Here is a 14828-nt window from a genome sequence, read left to right on the forward strand (position 1 = left end):
AGGCCTGAAACTGCTAGTTCCCAAGAGGGTCTGCACTTTCAGTTATGACTGACTGTGAGACGAGAAGATGAAGATTTTCTGCACCCAGCATACATTGCAGCATGCTTAGGCAAATGAGGAGCGAGACCCACCAATCCCTCGCCACTTCGCTGAAAGCTCCTCCTCTGCATAAAGAGAACACTTTTACAAGGGAGCAGAGTGGCGCAGCGGAAGCGTGCTGGGCCCATAACCCAGAGGTCGATGGATCGAAAGCATCCTCTGCTATAATATTTCTTGTTTTTTCTTCTGAGAACCAATCTGTCATTTCCACGCTACCAGCAAGGAAAAGCGCAGGCTTGTGCTAGCTATGTGAGAAAAGACTTCTCAACTATCTGTCTCTGCTGAAATACAAGAGAGTGATCGCCAAAGGATCAACCCCATACTTTGAAAGTAAAGATACCCAATTATAAGCATAAATGACTGGTGGGACCGTCACACGTTTTTCTGGGCATGCTTTGAATGTCATTCTTGCCTTTTCGTTCTGCTCTTATCATTCTCCTGGGCATTTCATTGAAGGCACTCTCTTTCTCTTCGCTGCTTTGCTTCCAATGCTGCCTAAATATGTTCATTTCCACTATTTGTACTACTGCTTTCCATTTCTTCTCTTCTGCACAGATTTGGCCTTGGTTTCAATCCCCAGTTTCTTACCCTCTACAAGAAACTTTCTACTGCTTTTCATGTTGGTATCTAAACCAAATGCACCATTGAAACTGGTGCAAGATAGTCATTGAACTCGGGGTTGTAATCTTTAGAACCGAGAGCGACCACATCATAGGGTCGTTGGTGGTATAGTGGTGAGCATAGCTGCTGCCCAAGCAGTTGACCCGGGTTCGATTCCCGGCCAATGCAGAGCAAATTTTTATATGTTCTCCAAGCAGGATTTGTTTTAATGCAACATGTCACAAAACGGAAATATCATGAACAGATTAAGCAGACGTTAAATTAAAAAAAAAATGAAATACTTAGGCAGGCATCTCGATCGCCCCATCTGCTACATTCATTTTCCTATTAGATGCTATTTTCCAAAAAGCAGAGTCACCACTCACATGTGCTGGTAATAAATATGTTGCGGGCGGTAGACAATGAAAGGGCTGAACCCCGACCAGACATTCTAACTCTAGCATCTCTATATTAAAAAGCATTTCTAGGCAATATCTAGCATGTGAATAAAAGTAGGCAAGATCCACCGATGAATCTGGCAAAAGTCCCCAACGATTTTGTGCACACTTGTTCTCTCACCTGAATGCAGCGCCACCTTGTAGCCATCGGATGTAACTGCAGCTCACAAAATGTTATATCAGAGAGCAAGTTGAGAGGACTCCAAGAGGCAGATGTCCATGGAAAGAGCCTCTCACGACAGCAGGAAGGTTGGATATTTCAAGATGGCAACATTTCCTGTCCAACGTCCTCACGTCCCGAACGCTCCCAAACGCTCAAAAGCCTCGCCCTCACCGGGTAGATCTCTGGCTCCCAGTTAAAATCAAATCCTGAGCATGCTAGCGCTAGGATCAAAGAGAGAGGAGAGGGTTAGAGAGCTGCTATCTTGGTAAAGGCCTGAAACTGCTAGTTCCCAAGAGGGTCTGCACTTTCAGTTATGACTGACTGTGAGACGAGAAGATGAAGATTTTCTGCACCCAGCATACATTGCAGCATGCTTAGGCAAATGAGGAGCGAGACCCACCAATCCCTCGCCACTTCGCTGAAAGCTCCTCCTCTGCATAAAGAGAACACTTTTACAAGGGAGCAGAGTGGCGCAGCGGAAGCGTGCTGGGCCCATAACCCAGAGGTCGATGGATCGAAACCATCCTCTGCTATAATATTTCTTGTTTTTTCTTCTGAGAACCAATCTGTCATTTCCACGCTACCAGCAAGGAAAAGCGCAGGCTTGTGCTAGCTATGTGAGAAAAGACTTCTCAACTATCTGTCTCTGCTGAAATACAAGAGAGTGATCGCCAAAGGATCAACCCCATACTTTGAAAGTAAAGATACCCAATTATAAGCATAAATGACTGGTGGGACCGTCACACGTTTTTCTGGGCATGCTTTGAATGTCATTCTTGCCTTTTCGTTCTGCTCTTATCATTCTCCTGGGCATTTCATGGAAGGCACTCTCTTTCTCTTCGCTGCTTTGCTTCCAATGCTGCCTAAATATGTTCATTTCCACTATTTGTACTACTGCTTTCCATTTCTTCTCTTCTGCACAGATTTGGCCTTGGTTTCAATCCCCAGTTTCTTACCCTCTACAAGAAACTTTCTACTGCTTTTCATGTTGGTATCTAAACCAAATGCACCATTGAAACTGGTGCAAGATAGTCATTGAACTCGGGGTTGTAATCTTTAGAACCGAGAGCAACCACTTCATAGGGCGTTGGTGGTATAGTGGTGAGCATAGCTGCTGCCCAAGCAGTTGACCCGGGTTCGATTCCCGGCCAATGCAGTGCAAATTTTTATATGTTCTCCAAGCAGGATTTGTTTTAATGCAACATGTCACAAAACGGAAATATCATGAACAGATTAAGCAGACGTTAAATTAAAAAAAAAATTAAATACTTAGGCAGGCATCTCGATCGCCCCATCTGCTACATTCATTTTCCTATTAGATGCTATTTTCCAAAAAGCAGAGTCACCACTCACATGTGCTGGTAATAAATATGTTGCGGGCGGTAGACAATGAAAGGGCTGAACCCCGACCAGACATTCTAACTCTAGCATCTCTATATTAAAAAGCATTTCTAGGCAATATCTAGCATGTGAATAAAAGTAGGCAAGATCCACCGATGAATCTGGCAAAAGTCCCCAACGATTTTGTGCACACTTGTTCTCTCACCTGAATGCAGCGCCACCTTGTAGCCATCGGATGTAACTGCAGCTCACAAAATGTTATATCAGAGAGCAAGTTGAGAGGACTCCAAGAGGCAGATGTCCATGGAAAGAGCCTCTCACGACAGCAGGAAGGTTGGATATTTCAAGATGGCAACAAAGCCTCACACCGGGCAAGCCCTCACCGGGTAGATCTCTGGCTCCCAGTTAAAATCAAATCCTGAGCATGCTAGCGCTAGGATCAAAGAGAGAGGAGAGGGTTAGAGAGCTGCTATCTTGGTAAAGGCCTGAAACTGCTAGTTCCCAAGAGGGTCTGCACTTTCAGTTATGACTGACTGTGAGACGAGAAGATGAAGATTTTCTGCACCCAGCATACATTGCAGCATGCTTAGGCAAATGAGGAGCGAGACCCACCAATCCCTCGCCACTTCGCTGAAAGCTCCTCCTCTGCATAAAGAGAACACTTTTACAAGGGAGCAGAGTGGCGCAGCGGAAGCGTGCTGCGCCCATAACCCAGAGGTCGATGGATCGAAACCATCCTCTGCTATAATATTTCTTGTTTTTTCTTCTGAGAACCAATCTGTCATTTCCACGCTACCAGCAAGGAAAAGCGCAGGCTTGTGCTAGCTATGTGAGAAAAGACTTCTCAACTATCTGTCTCTGCTGAAATACAAGCGAGTGATCGCCAAAGGATCAACCCCATACTTTGAAAGTAAAGATACCCAATTATAAGCATAAATGACTGGTGGGACCGTCACACGTTTTTCTGGGCCTGCTTTGAATGTCATTCTTGCCTTTTCGTTCTGCTCTTATCATTCTCCTGGGCATTTCATGGAAGGCACTCTCTTTCTCTTCGCTGCTTTGCTTCCAATGCTGCCTAAATATGTTCATTTCCACTATTTGTACTACTGCTTTCCATTTCTTCTCTTCTGCACAGATTTGGCCTTGGTTCCAATCCCCAGTTCCTTACCCTCTACAAGAAACTTTCTACTGCTTTTCATGTTGGTATCTAAACCAAATGCACCATTGAAACTGGTGCAAGATAGTCATTGAACTCGGGGTTGTAATCTTTAGAACCGAGAGCAACCACATCATAGGGCGTTGGTGGTATAGTGGTGAGCATAGCTGCTTCCCAAGCAGTTGACCTGGGTTCGATTCCCGGCCAATGCAGTGCAAATTTTTATATGTTCTCCAAGCAGGATTTGTTTTAATGCAACATGTCACAAAACGGAAATATCATGAACAGATTAATCAGACGTTAAATTAAAAAAAAAATGAAATACTTAGGCAGGCATCTCGATCGCCCCATCTGCTAAATTCATTGTCCTATTAGATGCTATTTTCCAAAAAGCAGAGTCACCACTCACATGTGCTGGTAATAAATATGTTGCGGGCGGTAGACAATGAAAGGGCTGAACCCCGACCAGACATTCTAACTCTAGCATCTCTACATTAAAAAGCATTTCTAGGCAATATCTAGCATGTGAATAAAAGTAGGCAAGATCCACCGATGAATCTGGCAAAAGTCCCCAACGATTTTGTGCACACTTGTTCTCTCACCTGAATGCAGCGCCACCTTGTAGCCATCGGATGTAACTGCAGCTCACAAAATGTTATATCAGAGAGCAAGTTGAGAGGACTCCAAGAGGCAGATGTCCATGGAAAGAGCCTCTCACGACAGCAGGAAGGTTGGATATTTCAAGATGGCAACATTTCCTGTCCAGCGTCCTCTCACGTCCCGAACGCTCCCAAACGCTCAAAAGCCTCACACCGGGCAAGCCCTCACCGGGTAGATCTCTGGCTCCCAGTTAAAATCAAATCCTGAGCATGCTAGCGCTAGGATCAAAGAGAGAGGAGAGGGTTAAAGAGCTGCTATCTTGGTAAAGGCCTGAAACTGCTAGTTCCCAAGAGGGTCTGCACTTTCAGTTATGACTGACTGTGAGACGAGAAGATGAAGATTTTCTGCACCCAGCATACATTGCAGCATGCTTAGGCAAATGAGGAGCGAGACCCACCAATCCCTCGCCACTTCGCTGAAAGCTCCTCCTCTGCATAAAGAGAACACTTTTACAAAGGAGCAGAGTGGCGCAGCGGAAGCGTGCTGGGCCCATAACCCAGAGGTCGATGGATCGAAAGCATCCTCTGCTATAATATTTCTTGTTTTTTCTTCTGAGAACCAATCTGTCATTTCCACGCTACCAGCAAGGAAAAGCGCAGGCTTGTGCTAGCTATGTGAGAAAAGACTTCTCAACTATCTGTCTCTGCTGAAATACAAGAGAGTGATCGCCAAAGGATCAACCCCATACTTTGAAAGTAAAGATACCCAATTATAAGCATAAATGACTGGTGGGACCGTCACACGTTTTTCTGGGCATGCTTTGAATGTCATTCTTGCCTTTTCGTTCTGCTCTTATCATTCTCCTGGGCATTTCATGGAAGGCACTCTCTTTCTCTTCGCTGCTTTGCTTCCAATGCTGCCTAAATATGTTCATTTCCACTATTTGTACTACTGCTTTCCATTTCTTCTCTTCTGCACAGATTTGGCCTTGGTTTCAATCCCCAGTTTCTTACCCTCTACAAGAAACTTTCTACTGCTTTTCATGTTGGTATCTAAACCAAATGCACCATTGAAACTGGTGCAAGATAGTCATTGAACTCGGGGTTGTAATCTTTAGAACCGAGAGCAACCACATCATAGGGCGTTGGTGGTATAGTGGTGAGCATAGCTGCTGCCCAAGCAGTTGACCCGGGTTCGATTCCCGGCCAATGCAGTGCAAATTTTTATATGTTCTCCAAGCAGGATTTGTTTTAATGCAACATGTCACAAAACGGAAATATCATGAAGAGATTAAGCAGACGTTAAATTAAAAAAAAAATGAAATACTTAGGCAGGCATCTCGATCGCCCCATCTGCTACATTCATTTTCCTATTAGATGCTATTTTCCAAAAAGCAGAGTCACCACTCACATGTGCTGGTAATAAATATGTTGCGGGCGGTAGACAATGAAAGGGCTGAACCCCGACCAGACATTCTAACTCTAGCATCTCTATATTAAAAAGCATTTCTAGGCAATATCTAGCATGTGAATAAAAGTAGGCAAGATCCACCGATGAATCTGGCAAAAGTCCCCAACGATTTTGTGCACACTTGTTCTCTCACCTGAATGCAGCGCCACCTTGTAGCCATCGGATGTAACTGCAGCTCACAAAATGTTATATCAGAGAGCAAGTTGAGAGGACTCCAAGAGGCAGATGTCCATGGAAAGAGCCTCTCACGACAGCAGGAAGGTTGGATATTTCAAGATGGCAACAAAGCCTCACACCGGGCAAGCCCTCACCGGGTAGATCTCTGGCTCCCAGTTAAAATCAAATCCTGGGCATGCTAGCGCTAGGATCAAAGAGAGATCAGAGGGTTAGAGAGCTGCTATCTTGGTAAAGGCCTGAAACTGCTAGTTCCCAAGAGGGTCTGCACTTTCAGTTATGACTGACTGTGAGACGAGAAGATGAAGATTTTCTGCACCCAGCATACATTGCAGCATGCTTAGGCAAATGAGGAGCGAGACCCACCAATCCCTCGCCACTTCGCTGAAAGCTCCTCCTCTGCATAAAGAGAACACTTTTACAAGGGAGCAGAGTGGCGCAGCGGAAGCGTGCTGGGCCCATAACCCAGAGGTCGATGGATCGAAACCATCCTCTGCTATAATATTTCTTGTTTTTTCTTCTGAGAACCAATCTGTCATTTCCACGCTACCAGCAAGGAAAAGCGCAGGCTTGTGCTAGCTATGTGAGAAAAGACTTCTCAACTATCTGTCTCTGCTGAAATACAAGAGAGTGATCGCCAAAGGATCAACCCCATACTTTGAAAGTAAAGATAACCAATTATAAGCATAAATGACTGGTGGGACCGTCACACGTTTTTCTGGGCATGCTTTGAATGTCATTCTTGCCTTTTCGGTCTGCTCTTATCATTCTCCTGGGCATTTCATGGAAGGCACTCTCTTTCTCTTCGCTGCTTTGCTTCCAATGCTGCCTAAATATGTTCATTTCCACTATTTGTACTACTGCTTTCCATTTCTTCTCTTCTGCACAGATTTGGCCTTGGTTTCAATCCCCAGTTCCTTACCCTCTACAAGAAACTTTCTACTGCTTTTCATGTTGGTATCTAAACCAAATGCACCATTGAAACTGGTGCAAGATAGTCATTGAACTCGGGGTTGTAATCTTTAGAACCGAGAGCAACCTCTTCATAGGGCGTTGGTGGTATAGTGGTGAGCATAGCTGCTTCCCAAGCAGTTGACCCGGGTTCGATTCCCGGCCAATGCAGTGCAAATTTTTATATGTTCTCCAAGCAGGATTTGTTTTAATGCAACATGTCACAAAACGGAAATATCATGAACAGATTAATCAGACGTTAAATTAAAAAAAAATGAAATACTTAGGCAGGCATCTCGATCGCCCCATCTGCTACATTCATTGTCCTATTAGATGCTATTTTCCAAAAAGCAGAGTCACCACTCACATGTGCTGGTAATAAATATGTTGCGGGCGGTAGACAATGAAAGGGCTGAACCCCGACCAGACATTCTAACTCTAGCATCTCTATATTAAAAAGCATTTCTAGGCAATATCTAGCATGTGAATAAAAGTAGGCAAGATCCACCGATGAATCTGGCCAAAGTCCCCAACTATTTTGTGCACACTTGTTCTCTCACCTGAATGCAGCGCCACCTTGTAGCCATCGGATGTAACTGCAGCTCACAAAATGTTATATCAGAGAGCAAGTTGAGAGGACTCCAAGAGGCAGATGTCCATGGAAAGAGCCTCTCACGACAGCAGGAAGGTTGGATATTTCAAGATGGCAACATTTCCTGTCCAACGTCCTCAACGCTCCCAAACGCTCAAAAGCCTCACACCGGGCAAGCCCTCACCGGGTAGATCTCTGGCTCCCAGTTAAAATCAAATCCTGAGCATGCTAGCGCTAGGATCAAAGAGAGAGGAGAGGGTTAGAGAGCTGCTATCTTGGTAAAGGCCTGAAACTGCTAGTTCCCAAGAGGGTCTGCACTTTCAGTTATGACTGACTGTGAGACGAGAAGATGAAGATTTTCTGCACCCAGCATACATTGCAGCATGCTTAGGCAAATGAGGAGCGAGACCCACCAATCCCTCGCCACTTCGCTGAAAGCTCCTCCTCTGCATAAAGAGAACACTTTTACAAGGGAGCAGAGTGGCGCAGCAGAAGCGTGCTGCGCCCATAACCCAGAGGTCGATGGATCGAAACCATCCTCTGCTATAATATTTCTTGTTTTTTCTTCTGAGAACCAATCTGTCATTTCCACGCTACCAGCAAGGAAAAGCGCAGGCTTGTGCTAGCTATGTGAGAAAAGACTTCTCAACTATCTGTCTCTGCTGAAATACAAGCGAGTGATCGCCAAAGGATCAACCCCATACTTTGAAAGTAAAGATACCCAATTATAAGCATAAATGACTGGTGGGACCGTCACACGTTTTTCTGGGCCTGCTTTGAATGTCATTCTTGCCTTTTCGTTCTGCTCTTATCATTCGTCTGGGCATTTCATGGAAGGCACTCTCTTTCTCTTCGCTGCTTTGCTTCCAATGCTGCCTAAATATGTTCATTTCCACAATTTGTACTACTGCTTTCCATTTCTTCTCTTCTGCACAGATTTGGCCTTGGTTCCAATCCCCAGTTCCTTACCCTCTACAAGAAACTTTCTACTGCTTTTCATGTTGGTATCTAAACCAAATGCACCATTGAAACTGGTGCAAGATAGTCATTGAACTCGGGGTTGTAATCTTTAGAACCGAGAGCAACCACATCATAGGGCGTTGGTGGTATAGTGGTGAGCATAGCTGCTTCCCAAGCAGTTGACCTGGGTTCGATTCCCGGCCAATGCAGTGCAAATTTTTATATGTTCTCCAAGCAGGATTTGTTTTAATGCAACATGTCACAAAACGGAAATATCATGAACAGATTAATCAGACGTTAAATTAAAAAAAAAATGAAATACTTAGGCAGGCATCTCGATCGCCCCATCTGCTAAATTCATTGTCCTATTAGATGCTATTTTCCAAAAAGCAGAGTCACCACTCACATGTGCTGGTAATAAATATGTTGCGGGCGGTAGACAATGAAAGGGCTGAACCCCGACCAGACATTCTAACTCTAGCATCTCTATATTAAAAAGCATTTCTAGGCAATATCTAGCATGTGAATAAAAGTAGGCAAGATCCACCGATGAATCTGGCAAAAGTCCCCAACGATTTTGTGCACACTTGTTCTCTCACCTGAATGCAGCGCCACCTTGTAGCCATCGGATGTAACTGCAGCTCACAAAATGTTATATCAGAGAGCAAGTTGAGAGGACTCCAAGAGGCAGATGTCCATGGAAAGAGCCTCTCACGACAGCAGGAAGGTTGGATATTTCAAGATGGCAACATTTCCTGTCCAGCGTCCTCTCACGTCCCGAACGCTCCCAAACGCTCAAAAGCCTCACACCGGGCAAGCCCTCACCGGGTAGATCTCTGGCTCCCAGTTAAAATCAAATCCTGAGCATGCTAGCGCTAGGATCAAAGAGAGAGGAGAGGGTTAGAGAGCTGCTATCTTGGTAAAGGCCTGAAACTGCTAGTTCCCAAGAGGGTCTGCACTTTCAGTTATGACTGACTGTGAGACGAGAAGATGAAGATTTTCTGCACCCAGCATACATTGCAGCATGCTTAGGCAAATGAGGAGCGAGACCCACCAATCCCTCGCCACTTCGCTGAAAGCTCCTCCTCTGCATAAAGAGAACACTTTTACAAGGGAGCAGAGTGGTGCAGCGGAAGCGTGCTGGGCCCATAACCCAGAGGTCGATGGATCGAAACCATACTCTGCTATAATATTTCTTGTTTTTTCTTCTGAGAACCAATCTGTCATTTCCACGCTACCAGCAAGGAAAAGCGCAGGCTTGTGCTAGCTATGTGGGAAAAGACTTCTCAACTATCTGTCTCTGCTGAAATACAAGAGAGTGATCGCCAAAGGATCAACCCCATACTTTGAAAGTAAAGATACCCAATTATAAGCATAAATGACTGGTGGGACCGTCACACGTTTTTCTGGGCATGCTTTGAATGTCATTCTTGCCTTTTCGTTCTGCTCTTATCATTCTCCTGGGCATTTCATGGAAGGCACTCTCTTTCTCTTCGCTGCTTTGCTTCCAATGCTGCCTAAATATGTTCATTTCCACTATTTGTACTACTGCTTTCCATTTCTTCTCTTCTGCACAGATTTGGCCTTGGTTTCAATCCCCAGTTCCTTACCCTCTACAAGAAACTTTCTACTGCTTTTCATGTTGGTATCTAAACCAAATGCACCATTGAAACTGGTGCAAGATAGTCATTGAACTCGGGGTTGTAATCTTTAGAACCGAGAGCAACCACATCATAGGGCGTTGGTGGTATAGTGGTGAGCATAGCTGCTTCCCAAGCAGTTGACCCGGGTTCGATTCCTGGCCAATGCAGTGCAAATTTTTATATGTTCTCCAAGCAGGATTTGTTTTAATGCAACATGTCACTAAACGGAAATATCATGAACAGATTAATCAGACGTTAAATTAAAAAAAAAATGAAATACTTAGGCAGGCATCTCGATCGCCCCATCTGCTATATTCATTGTCCTATTAGATGCTATTTTCCAAAAAGCAGAGTCACCACTCACATGTGCTGGTAATAAATATGTTGCGGGCGGTAGACAATGAAAGGGCTGAACCCCGACCAGACATTCTAACTCTAGCATCTCTATATTAAAAAGCATTTCTAGGCAATATCTAGCATGTGAATAAAAGTAGGCAAGAGTCACCGATGAATCTGGCAAAAGTCCCCAACGATTTTGTGCACACTTGTTCTCTCACCTGAATGCAGCGCCACCTTGTAGCCATCGGATGTAACTGCAGCTCACAAAATGTTATATCAGAGAGCAAGTTGAGAGGACTCCAAGAGGCAGATGTCCATGGAAAGAGCCTCTCACGACAGCAGGAAGGTTGGATATTTCAAGATGGCAACATTTCCTGTCCAACGTCCTCACGTCCCGAACGCTCCCAAACGCTCAAAAGCCTCGCCCTCACCGGGTAGATCTCTGGCTCCCAGTTAAAATCAAATCCTGAGCATGCTAGCGCTAGGATCAAAGAGAGAGGAGAGGGTTAGAGAGCTGCTATCTTGGTAAAGGCCTGAAACTGCTAGTTCCCAAGAGGGTCTGCACTTTCAGTTATGACTGACTGTGAGACGAGAAGATGAAGATTTTCTGCACCCAGCATACATTGCAGAATGCTTAGGCAAATGAGGAGCGAGACCCACCAATCCCTCGCCACTTCGCTGAAAGCTCCTCCTCTGCATAAAGATAACACTTTTACAAGGGAGCAGAGTGGCGCAGCGGAAGCGTGCTGCGCCCATAACCCAGAGGTCGATGGATCGAAACCATCCTCTGCTATAATATTTCTTGTTTTTTCTTCTGAGAACCAATCTGTCATTTCCACGCTACCAGCAAGGAAAAGCGCAGGCTTGTGCTAGCTATGTGAGAAAAGACTTCTCAACTATCTGTCTCTGCTGAAATACAAGCGAGTGATCGCCAAAGGATCAACCCCATACTTTGAAAGTAAAGATACCCAATTATAAGCATAAATGACTGGTGGGACCGTCACACGTTTTTCTGGGCCTGCTTTGAATGTCATTCTTGCCTTTTCGTTCTGCTCTTATCATTCTCCTGGGCATTTCATGGAAGACACTCTCTTTCTCTTCGCTGCTTTGCTTCCAATGCTGCCTAAATATGTTCATTTCCACTATTTGTACTACTGCTTTCCATTTCTTCTCTTCTGCACAGATTTGGCCTTGGTTCCAATCCCCAGTTCCTTACCCTCTACAAGAAACTTTCTACTGCTTTTCATGTTGGTATCTAAACCAAATGCACCATTGAAACTGGTGCAAGATAGTCATTGAACTCGGGGTTGTAATCTTTAGAACCGAGAGCAACCACATCATAGGGCGTTGGTGGTATAGTGGTGAGCATAGCTGCTTCCCAAGCAGTTGACCCGGGTTCGATTCCCGGCCAATGCAGTGCAAATTTTTATATGTTCTCCAAGCAGGATTTGTTTTAATGCAACATGTCACAAAACGGAAATATCATGAACAGATTAATCAGACGTTAAATAAAAAAAAAAATGAAATACTTAGGCAGGCATCTCGATCGCCCCATCTGCTAAATTCATTGTCCTATTAGATGCTATTTTCCAAAAAGCAGAGTCACCACTCACATGTGCTGGTAATAAATATGTTGCGGGCGGTAGACAATGAAAGGGCTGAACCCCGACCAGACATTCTAACTCTAGCATCTCTATATGAAAAAGCATTTCTAGGCAATATCTAGCATGTGAATAAAAGTAGGCAAGATCCACCGATGAATCTGGCAAAAGTCCCCAACGATTTTGTGCACACTTGTTCTCTCACCTGAATGCAGCGCCACCTTGTAGCCATCGGATGTAACTGCAGCTCACAAAATGTTATATCAGAGAGCAAGTTGAGAGGACTCCAAGAGGCAGATGTCCATGGAAAGAGCCTCTCACGACAGCAGGAAGGTTGGATATTTCAAGATGGCAACATTTCCTGTCCAATGTCCTCACGTCCCGAACGCTCCCAAACGCTCAAAAGCCTCGCCCTCACCGGGTAGATCTCTGGCTCCCAGTTAAAATCAAATCCTGAGCATGCTAGCGCTAGGATCAAAGAGGGAGGAGAGGGTTAGAGAGCTGCTATCTTGGTAAAGGCCTGAAACTGCTAGTTCCCAAGAGGGTCTGCACTTTCAGTTATGACTGACTGTGAGACGAGAAGATGAAGATTTTCTGCACCCAGCATACATTGCAGCATGCTTAGGCAAATGAGGAGCGAGACCCACCAATCCCTCGCCACTTCGCTGAAAGCTCCTCCTCTGCATAAAGAGAACACTTTTACAAGGGAGCAGAGTGGCGCAGCGGAAGCGTGCTGGGCCCATAACCCAGAGGTCGATGGATCGAAACCATCCTCTGCTATAATATTTCTTGTTTTTTCTTCTGAGAACCAATCTGTCATTTCCACGCTACCAGCAAGGAAAAGCGCAGGCTTGTGCTAGCTATGTGAGAAAAGACTTCTCAACTATCTGTCTCTGCTGAAATACAAGAGTGATCGCCAAAGGATCAACCCCATACTTTGAAAGTAAAGATACCCAATTATAAGCATAAATGACTGGTGGGACCGTCACACGTTTTTCTGGGCATGCTTTGAATGTTATTCTTGCCTTTTCGTTCTGCTCTTATCATTCTCCTGGGCATTTCATGGAAGGCACTCTCTTTCTCTTCGCTGCTTTGCTTCCAATGCTGCCTAAATATGTTCATTTCCACTATTTGTACTACTGCTTTCCATTTCTTCTCTTCTGCACAGATTTGGCCTTGGTTTCAATCCCCAGTTCCTTACCCTCTACAAGAAACTTTCTACTGCTTTTCATGTTGGTATCTAAACCAAATGCACCATTGAAACTGGTGCAAGATAGTCATTGAACTCGGGGTTGTAATCTTTAGAACCGAGAGCAACCACATCATAGGGTGTTGGTGGTATAGTGGTGAGCATAGCTGCTTCCCAAGTGGTTGACCCGAGTTCGATTCCCGGCCAATGCAGAGCAAATTTTTATATGTTCTCCAAGCAGGATTTGTTTTAATGCAACATGTCACAAAACGGAAATATCATGAACAGATTAATCAGACGTTAAATTAAAAAAAAAATGAAATACTTAGGCAGGCATCTCGATCGCCCCATCTGCTACATTCATTGTCCTATTAGATGCTATTTTCCAAAAAGCAGAGTCACCACTCACATGTGCTGGTAATAAATATGTTGCGGGCGGTAGACAATGAAAGGGCTGAACCCCGACCAGACATTCTAACTCTAGCATCTCTATATTAAAAAGCATTTCTAGGCAATATCTAGCATGTGAATAAAAGTAGGCAAGATCCACCGATGAATCTGGCAAAAGTCCCCAACGATTTTGTGCACACTTGTTCTCTCACCTGAATGCAGCGCCACCTTGTAGCCATCGGATGTAACTGCAGCTCACAAAATGTTATATCAGAGAGCAAGTTGAGAGGACTCCAAGAGGCAGATGTCCATGGAAAGAGCCTCTCACGACAGCAGGAAGGTTGGATATTTCAAGATGGCAACATTTCCTGTCCAACGTCCTCACGTCCCGAACGCTCCCAAACGCTCAAAAGCCTCGCCCTCACCGGGTAGATCTCTGGCTCCCAGTTAAAATCAAATCCTGAGCATGCTAGCGCTAGGATCAAAGAGAGAGGAGAGGGTTAGAGAGCTGCTATCTTGGTAAAGGCCTGAAACTGCTAGTTCCCAAGAGGGTCTGCACTTTCAGTTATGACTGACTGTGAGACGAGAAGATGAAGATTTTCTGCACCCAGCATACATTGCAGCATGCTTAGGCAAATGAGGAGCGAGACCCACCAATCCCTCGCCACTTCGCTGAAAGCTCCTCCTCTGCATAAAGAGAACACTTTTACAAGGGAGCAGAGTGGCGCAGCGGAAGCGTGCTGGGCCCATAACCCAGAGGTCGATGGATCGAAACCATCCTCTGCTATAATATTTCTTGTTTTTTCTTCTGAGAACCAATCTGTCATTTCCACGCTACCAGCAAGGAAAAGCGCAGGCTTGTGCTAGCTATGTGAGAAAAGACTTCTCAACTATCTGTCTCTGCTGAAATACAAGAGAGTGATCGCCAAAGGATCAACCCCATACTTTGAAAGTAAAGATACCCAATTATAAGCATAAATGACTGGTGGGACCGTCACACGTTTTTCTGGGCATGCTTTGAATGTCATTCTTGCCTTTTCGTTCTGCTCTTATCATTCTCCTGGGCATTTCATGGAAGGCACTCTCTTTCTCTTCGCTGCTT

General features: G+C 44.8%; 4 non-coding genes across 4 annotated transcripts; all 4 read left to right on the forward strand.

The window, feature by feature from the left end:
* The first annotated feature begins 3957 nt into the window (after window positions 1–3957).
* Window positions 3958–4029, forward strand: TRNAG-CCC (transfer RNA glycine (anticodon CCC)). Its single transcript has one exon. It is a non-coding gene; the product is annotated as a tRNA-Gly (tRNA).
* A 3082-nt stretch (window positions 4030–7111) lies between these two features.
* TRNAG-CCC (transfer RNA glycine (anticodon CCC)) lies at window positions 7112–7183 on the forward strand. The gene has a single exon. It is a non-coding gene; the product is annotated as a tRNA-Gly (tRNA).
* A 1518-nt stretch (window positions 7184–8701) lies between these two features.
* Window positions 8702–8773, forward strand: TRNAG-CCC (transfer RNA glycine (anticodon CCC)). Its single transcript has one exon. It is a non-coding gene; the product is annotated as a tRNA-Gly (tRNA).
* A 3117-nt stretch (window positions 8774–11890) lies between these two features.
* On the forward strand, window positions 11891–11962 carry TRNAG-CCC (transfer RNA glycine (anticodon CCC)). Its single transcript has one exon. It is a non-coding gene; the product is annotated as a tRNA-Gly (tRNA).
* The last annotated feature ends 2866 nt before the right edge of the window (window positions 11963–14828 follow it).

Source organism: Triturus cristatus, chromosome 11, assembly GCF_964204655.1.
Source record: "Triturus cristatus chromosome 11, aTriCri1.1, whole genome shotgun sequence".
NCBI classification, from domain to species: Eukaryota; Metazoa; Chordata; class Amphibia; order Caudata; family Salamandridae; genus Triturus; species Triturus cristatus.